The sequence below is a fragment of the Triticum urartu genome, chromosome 7A (assembly GCF_056163025.1).
Source record: "Triticum urartu cultivar PI428250 chromosome 7A, HENAU_Tu73, whole genome shotgun sequence".
Lineage (NCBI taxonomy): Eukaryota > Viridiplantae > Streptophyta > Magnoliopsida > Poales > Poaceae > Triticum > Triticum urartu.
In genome coordinates this window covers 214,091,281-214,101,657 of record NC_141879.1, presented here as the reverse complement: position 1 = coordinate 214,101,657, position 10,377 = coordinate 214,091,281, and positions in this window count along the sequence as shown.

Genomic DNA, 10,377 nt, shown 5'->3' with positions numbered 1-10,377 from the left:
CCCCTCCTCAAATTCAGGTCGAAACCCTAGCTCTCACTCTCCTCGCGCCGCCGGACGTTTCTCCCCACCGGCCGGACGTGTCCAAGGCCCTCGCTGCCACGTGTCACCTCCCGATTCGCCGAGACGCCCGTGCCCACTTCCTCGCACCGCCGCCCGCGTCAGCCCGCCGGGGCCCAGGCGGGGCCCTCGCGGCCCGGGTCGCCGCCCGCCGCCGCCAACCGTGCCCGAGCGCCCGTGTCGCTTCGTCCTCCGCCGCGCCGGCCGCCGTCTTCGCTGCTCCGTCGCGCCGCCTCCTCCACGCGCCTCGCCGCCCTGCTCCGCTGGTCGTCACCGCGCGTCGTGCTGCTGCTTCACCCGAGGAGCGCCGGACGCCGAGTCCCTCTCCGGCCTCCTCTCCGACCGAGTCCGGCCATCTCCTCCGCTCTGGCCCCCTTCTTCCCCAACTCCGACGAAGATCCTGGCGAGCCTCGAACCACGCGCCCGAAACCCTAGATCTGGGATTTCAGAGGTCGGTTTTTCTCTAAGTCTTTTATTCTGCAACATATTATGCCCCTGTTCTTTGCGTCATAACTGTGTGACCGTAGCTCCGTTTCATGCGCATGATATACCGAAATGTTCATTGGGAGATGCTCTTAATTTCATTCCATTTTGACATGCTTGTTTGATCTCATCTTGATGCCCAAATCACTGATGCAAAAGTTTTATAAAATGTTAGGTCCTGTTACTTATCAGAATATGAGGATTTTCATTTTGTCACATTTGTTGTGTGCATCATATGGGCATGAGCTCTACATGTGTTTTGGTCTATGCCATGCTATCTTTACGGGGGTGCTTGCCATGTATTTTTGTGATCAATGTGGTGACTAGCACAAGCATGCAAAGTAGCCTTCGTGTTATTGCTGATTTCAGGGACATGATTTTACAAAGTCCTTTTCCTGTTGTTATTTTTATGCCATGTAAACATGATGCTACAGTGAGATCCATACTTGTTTTGAGTACCTTCAGTAAGTATATTTTGGACATATGGTTGTTCTATAACCATCCATGTCCCTGTTTCCAATTATGGAGTGCCCTAGCATGTTTTAATCTTGCTCTACTTTTGCTATAAAATGTTCCTGGCAGATTGTTTACATGTTAATCAATTTTTCCATGGTTGTAGTAGTGGATCCATGCATGCTATGAACTTGCTCTTGACATGTTTAGCTTCATGAACATGTGTTCTTGCTGATGCAATGCTTATTTTGTCATGCAAGGCTTTGTGATGAGTGATTTGAGCTCGCAAAGATGCCTTCATAACTCTGTTTATGTCAATTTGTTAATAAAACTTGATATGTTTACTGTTGGGGAACGTAGTAATCTCAAAAAAATTCCTACGCACACGCAAGATCATGGTGATGCATAGCAATGAGAGGGGAGAGTGTTGTCTACGTACCCTCATAGACCGGAAGCGGAAGCGTTAGCACAGCGCGGTTGATGTAGTCGTACGTCTTCACGGCCCAACCGATCAAGCACCGAAACTACAGCACCTCCGAGTTCTAGCACACGTTCAGCTCGATGACGATCCCCAGACTCCGATACAGCAAAGTGTCGGGGATGAGTTCCGTCAGCACGACGGCGTGGTGACGATCTTGATGTTCTACCGTCGCAGGGCTTCGCCTAAGCACCGCTACAATATTATCGAGGATTGTGGTGGAGGGGGCACTGCACACGGCTAAGAGATCAATGATCAATTGTTGTGTCTATGGGGTTCCCCCTGTCCTCGTATATAAAGGAGTGGAGGAGGGGGCCGGCCAAGGAGGGTGGCGCGCCCAAGGGGGGGAGTCCAACTCCCACCGGGAGTAGGACTCCCCTTTTTCCTATTAGGAGTAGGAGAGGGAAGGAAGAGGAAGGAGGGAGGAAGGAAAGGGCGGCGGCCCCCCTCCCAATTCGGATTGGGCTTGGGGGGTGCGCCCCTCTCTCGCTCCTTTCCCCTCCTTTTCACTAAGGCCCAATAAGGCCCATATACCTCCCGGGGGGTTCCGATAACCTCCCGGTGATCCGGTATTGTCCCAATCTCACCCGGAACCTTTCCGGTGTCCAAATATAGTCGTCCAGTATATCGATCTTTATGTCTCGACCATTTCGAGACTCCTCGTCAAGTCCGTGATCACATCCGGGACTCCGAACAACCTTCGGTACATCAAAATATATAAACTCATAATGAAACTGTCATCGTAACATTAAGCGTGCGGACCCTACGGGTTCGAGAACAATGTAGACATGACCGAGACACGTCTCCGGTCAATAACCAATAGCGGAACCTGGATTCTCATATTGGCTCCTACATATTCTACGAAGATCTTTATCGGTCAGACCGCATAACAACATACGTTGTTCCCTTTGTCATCGGTATGTTACTTGCCCAAGATTCGATCGTCGGTATCTCAATACCTAGTTCAATCTCGTTACCAGCAAGTCTCTTTACTCATTCCGTAATACATCATCTTGCAACTAACTTATTAGTTGCATTGCTTGCAAGGCTTAAGTGATGTGCATTACCGAGAGGGCCCAGAGATACCTCTCCGACAATCGGAGCGACAAATCCTAATCTCGAAATACGCCAACCCAACATGTACCTTTGGAGACACCTGTAGAGCACCTTTATAATCACCCAGTTACGTTGTGACGTTTGGTAGCACACAAAGTGTTCCTCTGGTAAACGGGAGTTGCATAATCTCATAGTCATAGGAACATGTATAAGTCATGAAGAAAGCAACAGCAACATACTAAACGATCGGGTGCTAAGCTAATGGAATGGGTCATGTCAATCACATCATTCTCCTAATGATGTGATCCCGTTAATTAAATGACAACTCTTGTCTATGGTTAGGAAACATAACCATCTTCGATTAACGAGCTAGTCAAGTAGAGGCATACTAGTGACACTTTGTTTGTCTATGTATTCACAGAAGTATTACGTTTCCGGTTAATACAATTCTAGCATGAATAATAAACATTTATCATGATATAAGGAAATAAATAATAACTTTATTATTGCCTCTAGGGCACATTTCCTTCAGTCTCCCACTTGCACTAGAGTCAATAATCTAGATTACACAGTAATGATTCTAACACCCATGGAGCCTTGGTGCTGATCATGTTTTGCTCGTGGAAGAGGCTTAGTCAATGGGTCTGCTACATTCAGATCTGTATGTATCTTGCAAATCTCTATGTCTCCCACCTGGACTAGATCCCGGATGGAATTGAAGCGTCTCTTGATGTGCTTGGTTCTCTTGTGAAATCTGGATTCCTTTGCCAAGGCAATTGCACCAGTATTGTCACAAATGATTTTCATTGGACCCGATGCACTAGGTATGACACCTAGATCGGATATGAACTCCTTCATCCAGACTCCTTCATTTGCTGCTTCCGAAGCAGCTATATACTCCGCTTCACATGTAGATCCCGCCATGATGCTTTGTTTAGAACTGCACCAACTGACAGCTCCACCATTTAATGTAAATACGTATCCGGTTTGTGATTTAGAATCGTCCGGATCAGTGTCAAAGCTTGCATCAACGTAACCATTTACGATGAGCTCTTTGTCACCTCCATATACGAGAAACATATCCTTAGTCCTTTTCAGGTATTTCAGGATGTTCTTGACCGCTGTCCAGTGATCCACTCCTGGATTACTTTGGTACCTCCCTGCTAGACTTATAGCAAGGCACACATCAGGTCTGGTACACAGCATTTCATACATGATAGAGCCTATGGCTGAAGCATAGGGAACATCTTTCATTCTCTCTCTATCTTCTGCAGTGGTCGGGCATTGAGTCTTCCTCAACTTCACACCTTGTAACACAGGCAAGAATCCTTTCTTTGCTTGATCCATTTTGAACTTCTTCAAAACTTTGTCAAGGTATGTGCTTTGTGAAAGTCCAATTAAGCGTCTTGATGTATCTCTATAGATCTTAATGCCCAATATGTAAGCAGCTTCACCAAGGTCTTTCATTGAAAAACTCTTATTCAAGTATCCCTTTATGCTATCCAAAAATTCTATATCATTTCCAATTAGCAATATGTCATCCACATATAATATCAGAAATGCTACAGAGCTCCCACTCACTTTCTTGTAAATACAGGCTTCTCCAAAAGTCTGTACAAAACCAAATGCTTTGATCACACTATCAAAGCGTTTATTCCAACTCCGAGATGCTTGCACCAGTCCATAAATGGATCGCTGGAGCTTGCACACTTTGTTAGCTCCCTTTGGATCGACAAAACCTTCCGGCTGTATCATATACAACTCTTCTTCCAGAAATCCATTCAGGAATGCAGTTTTGACATCCATCTGCCAAATTTCATAATCATAAAATGCAGCAATTGCTAACATGATTCGGACAGACTTAAGCATCGCTACAGGTGAGAAGGTCTCATCGTAGTCAATCCCTTGAAGTTGTCGAAAACCTTTTGCGACAAGTCGAGCTTTGTAGATAGTAACATTACCGTCAGCGTCAGTCTTCTTCTTGAAGATCCATTTATTATCAATTGCTTGCCGATCATGGGGCAAGTCAACCAAAGTCCACACTTTGTTCTCATACATGGATCCCATCTCAGATTTCATGGCTTCAAGCCATTTTGTGGAATCTGGGCTCACCATTGCTTCTTCATAGTTCGTAGGTTCATCATGATCTAGTAGCATGACTTCCAGAACAGGATTACCATACCACTCTGGTGCGGATCTTACTCTGGTTGATCTACGAGGTTCAGTAGTAACTTGTTCTGAAGTTTCTTGATCATCATCATTAGCTTCCTCACTAATTTGTGTAGGTGTCACAGAAACCGGTTTCTGTGATGTACTACTTTCCAATAAGGGAGCAGGTACAGTTACCTCATCAAGTTCTACTTTCCTCCCACTCACTTCTTTCGAGAGAAACTCCTTCTCTAGAAAGGATCCATTCTTAGCAACAAATGTCTTGCCTTCGGATCTGTGATAGAAGGTGTACTCAACAGTCTCCTTCGGGTATCCTATGAAGACACATTTCTCCTATTTGGGTTCGAGCTTATCAGGTTGAAGCTTTTTTCACATAAGCATCGCAGCCCCAAACTTTCAGAAACGACTACTTTGGTTTCTTTCCAAACCATAGTTCATAAGGCGTCGTCTCAACGGATTTTGATGGTGCCCTATTTAACGTGAATGTGGCCGTCTCTAAAGCATAACCCCAAAACGATAGCGGTAAATCTGTAAGAGACATCATAGATCACACCATATCAAGTAAAGTACGATTACGATGTTCGGACACACCATTACGCTGTGGTGTTCCAGGTGGCGTGAGTTGCGAAACTATTCCGCATTGTTTCAAATGTAAACCAAACTCGTAACTCAAATATTCTCCTCCATGATCAGATCGTAGAAACTTTATTTTCTTGTTACGATGATTTTCAACTTCACTCGGAAATTCTTTGAACTTTTCAAATGTTTCAGACTTATGTTTCATTAAGTAGATATACCCATATCTGCTTAAATCATCTGTGAAGGTGAGAAAATAACGATATCCGCCACGAGCTTCAACATTCATTGGACCACATACATCTGTATGTATGATTTCCAACAAATCTGTTGCTCTCTCCATAGTACCGGAGAACGGCGTTTTAGTCATCTTGCCCATGAGACACGGTTCGCAAGTACCAAGTGATTCATAATCAAGTGGTTCCAAAACTCCATCAGTATGGAGTTTCTTCATGCGCTTTACACCGATATGACCTAAACGCCAGTGCCACAAATAAGTTGCACTATCATTATCAACTCTGCATCTTTTGGCTTCAACATTATGAATATATATATCACTACTATCGAGATTCATCAAAACTAGACCACTCTTCAAGGGTGCATGACCATAAAAGATATTACTCATATAAATAGAACAACCATTATTCTATGATTTAAATGAATAACTGTCTCGCATCAAACAAGATCCAGATATAATGTTCATGCTTAACGCTGGCACCAAATAACAATTATTTAGGTCTAATACTAATCCCGATGGTAGATGTAGAGGTAGCGTGCCGACCGCGATCACATCGACTTTGGAACCATTTCCCACGCGCATCGTCACCTCGTCCTTCGCCGGTGTTCGCTTAATCCGTAGTCCCTGTTTCGAGTTGCAAATATTAGCAACAGAACCAGTATCAAATACCCAGGTGCTACTGCGAGCTCTAGTAAGGTACACATCAATAACATGTATATCACATATACCTTTGTTCACCTTGCCATCCTTCTTATCCGCCAAATACTTGGGGCAGTTCCGCTTCCAGTGACCAGTCCGCTTGCAGTAGAAGCACTCAGTTTCAGGCTTAGGTCCAGACTTGGGTTTCTTCTCCTGAGCAGCAACTTGCTTGTTGTTCTTCTTGAAGTTCCCCTTCTTCTTCCCCTTGCCCTTTTTCTTGAAACTAGTGGTCTTGTTGACCATCAACACTTGATGCTCCTTCTTGATTTCTACCTCCGCAGGTTTTAGCATTGCGAAGAGCTCGGGAATTGTCTTATCCATCCCTTGCATATTATAGTTCATCACGAAGCTCTTGTAGCTAGGTGGAAGTGATTGGAGAATTCTGTCAATGACGCAATCATCTGGAAGATTAACTCCCAGTTGAATCAAGTGATTATTATACCCAGACATTTTTGAGTATATGCTCACTGACAGAACTGTTCTCCTCCATCTTGCAGCTATAGAACTTATTGGAGACTTCATATCTCTCAATCCGGGCATTTGCTTGAAATATTAGCTTCAACACCTGGAACATCTCATATGCTCCATGACGTTCAAAACGTCGTTGAAGACCCGGTTCTAAGCCGTAAAGCATGGCACATTGAACTATCGAGTAGTCATTAGCTTTGCTCTACCAGACGTTCTTAACGTCGTCAGTTGCATCAGCAGCAGGCCTGGCACCCAGCGGTGCTTCCAGGATGTAATTCTTCTGTGCAGCAATGAGGATAATCCTCAAGTTATGGACCCAGTCCGTATAATTGCTACCATCATCTTTCAACTTTGCTTTCTCAAGGAACGCATTAAAATTCAAAAGAACAACAGCACGGGCCATCTATCTACAATCAAACATAAACAAGCAAGATACTATCAGGTACTAACTTCATGATAAATTTAAGTTCAATTAATCATATTACTTAAGAACTCCCACTTAGAAAGACATCCATCTAATCTTCTAAGTGATCACGTGATCCAAATCAACTAAACCATAACCGATCATCACGTGAAATGGAGTAGTTTTCAATGGTGAACATCACTATGTTGATCATATCTACTATATAATTCACGCTCGACCTTTCGGTCTCAGTGTTCCGAGGCCATATCTGCATATGCTAGGCTCATCAAGTTTAACCTGAGTATTCTGCGTGTGCAAAACTGGCTTGCACCCGTTGTAGATGGACGTAGAGCTTATCACACCCGATCATCACGTGGTGTCTAGGCACGACGAACTTTGGCAACGGTGCATACTCAGGGAGAACACTTTTATCTTGAAATTTAGTGAGAGATCATCTTATAATGCTACCGTCAATCAAAGCAAGATAAGATGCATAAAAGATAAACATCAAATGCAATCAATATAAGTGATATGATATGGCCATCATCATCTTGTGCTTGTGATCTCCATCTCTGAAGCATCGTCATGATCACCATCGTCACCGGCGCGACACCTTGATCTCCATCGTAGCATCGTTGTCGTCTCGCCAATCTTATGCTCCTACGACTATCGCTACCGCTTAGTGATAAAGTAAAGCATTATAGGGCGATTGCATTGCATACAATAAAGCGACAACCATATGGCTCCTGCCAGTTGCCGATAACTTGGTTACAAAATATGATCATCTCATACAATAAAATTTAGCATCATGCCTTGACCATATCACATCACAACATGCCCTGCAAAAACAAGTTAGACGTCCTCTACTTTGTTAGTTGCAAGTTTTATGTGGCTGCTACGGGCTTAGCAAGAACCAATCTTACCTACGCATCAAAAACCACAAAGATAGTTTGTCAAGTTGGTGATGTTTTAACCTTCGCAAGGACCGGGCGTAGCCACACTTGGTTCAACTAAAGTTGGAGAAACTGACACCCTCCAGCCACCTGTGTGCAAAGCACGTCGGTAGAACCAGTCTCGCGTCAGCGTACGCGTAATGTCGGTCCGGGCCGCTTCATCCAACAATACCGCCGAACCAAAGTATGACATGCTGGTAAGCAGTATGACTTATATCGCCCACAACTCACTTGTGTTCTACTCGTGCATATAACATCAACACATAAAACCTGACTCTGATACCACCGTTGGGGAATGTAGTAATCTCAAAAAACTCCCTACGCACACGCAAGATCATGGTGATGCATAGCAATGAGAAGGGAGAGTGTTGTCTACGTACCCTCGTAGACCGGAAGCGGAAGCGTTAGCACAGCGCGGTTGATGTAGTCATACGTCTTCACGGCCCGACCGATCAAGCACCGAAACTACAACACCTCCGAGTTCTAGCACACGTTCAGCTCGATGACGATCCCCGGACTCCGATCCAGCAAAGTGTCGGGGATGAGTTTCGTCAGCACGACGGCGTGGTGACGATCTTGATGTTCTACCGTCGCAGGGCTTCGCCTAAGCACCGCTACAATATTATCGAGGATTATGGTGGAGGGGGGCACCGCACACGGCTAAGAGATCAATGATCAATTGTTGTGTCTATGGGGTGCCCCCTGCCCCCGTATATAAAGGAGTGGAGGAGGGGGCCGGCCAAGGAGGGTGGCGCGCCCAAGGGGGGGAGTCCAACTCCCACCGGGAGTAGGACTCCCCTTTTTCCTATTAGGAGTAGGAGAGGGAAGGAAGAGGAAGGAGGAAGGAAGGAAAGGGGGGGCGGCCCCCCTCCCAATTTGGATTGGGCTTGGGGGCGCGCCCCCTCCCTTGCTCCTTTCCCCTCCTTTTCACTAAGGCCCAATAAAGCCCATATACCTCCCGGGGGGTTCCGATAACCTCCCGGTGATCCGGTATTGTCCCAATCTCACCCGGAACCTTTCCGGTGTCCAAATATAGTCGTCCAATATATCGATCTTTATGTCTCGACCATTTCGAGACTCCTCGTCAAGTCCGTGATCACATCCGGGACTCCGAACAACCTTCGGTACATAAAAATATATAAACTCATAATGAAACTGTCATCGTAACGTTAAGCGTGCGGACCCTACGGGTTCGAGAACAATGTAGACATGACCGAGACACATCTCCGGTCAATAACCAATAGCGGAACCTGGATGCTCATATTGGCTCCTACATATTCTATGAAGATCTTTATCGGTCAGACCGCATAACAACATACGTTGTTCCCTTTGTCATCGGTATGTTACTTGCCCAAGATTCGATCGTCGGTATCTCAATACCTAGTTCAATCTCGTTACCGGCAAGTCTCTTTACTCGTTCCATAATACATCATCTTGCAACTAAATTATTAGTTGCATTGCTTGCAAGGCTTAAGTGATGTGCATTACCGAGAGGGCCCAGAGATACCTCTTCGACAATCGGAGCGACAAATCCTAATCTCGAAATACGCCAACCCAACATGTACCTTTGGAGACACCTGTAGAGCACCTTTATGATCACCCAGTTATGTTGTGACGTTTGGTAGCACACAAAGTGTTCCTCCGGTAAACGGGAGTTGCATAATCTCATAGTCATAGGAACATGTATAAGTCATGAAGAAAGCAATAGCAACATACTAAACAATCGGGTGCTAAGCTAATGGAATGGGTCATGTCAATCACATCATTCTCCTAATGATGTGATCCCGTTAATTAAATGACAACTCATGTCTATGGTTAGGAAACATAACCATCTTCGATTAACGAGCTAGTCAAGTGGAGGCATACTAGTGACACTTTATTTGTCTATGTATTCACAGAAGTATTACGTTTCCGGTTAATACAATTCTAGCATGAATAATAAACATTTATCATGATATAAGGAAATAAATAATAACTTTATTATTGCCTCTAGGGCATATTTCCTTCATTTACATGGGTGCCATCATATCTTATGTGCCTTTTTGGCTCGTGATAATTAAGGGACTTTTGTTCTATGTATTTAGTAGATTCATTCCATGCCTTTGTTTGCTATGATATGTTCCTGTAGCATGTTGTTAGCTTGCTCTAAACATTGCTTCCTGATGTTATTCCTGGCATGTTAGTATTTTCACAAAGTCTGTGAAGCTGATATCTTTTGCACTTTTGCCATGCTTGTTTGAACCTGCTCTTTTGTGATTTAGCCATAGCTCAGCGTTCATATTTTGTCAAGCATCTTGAGTACATCACTTCCATGTGCTTTGTTCTTATGTTGGAGTGCAGTAGC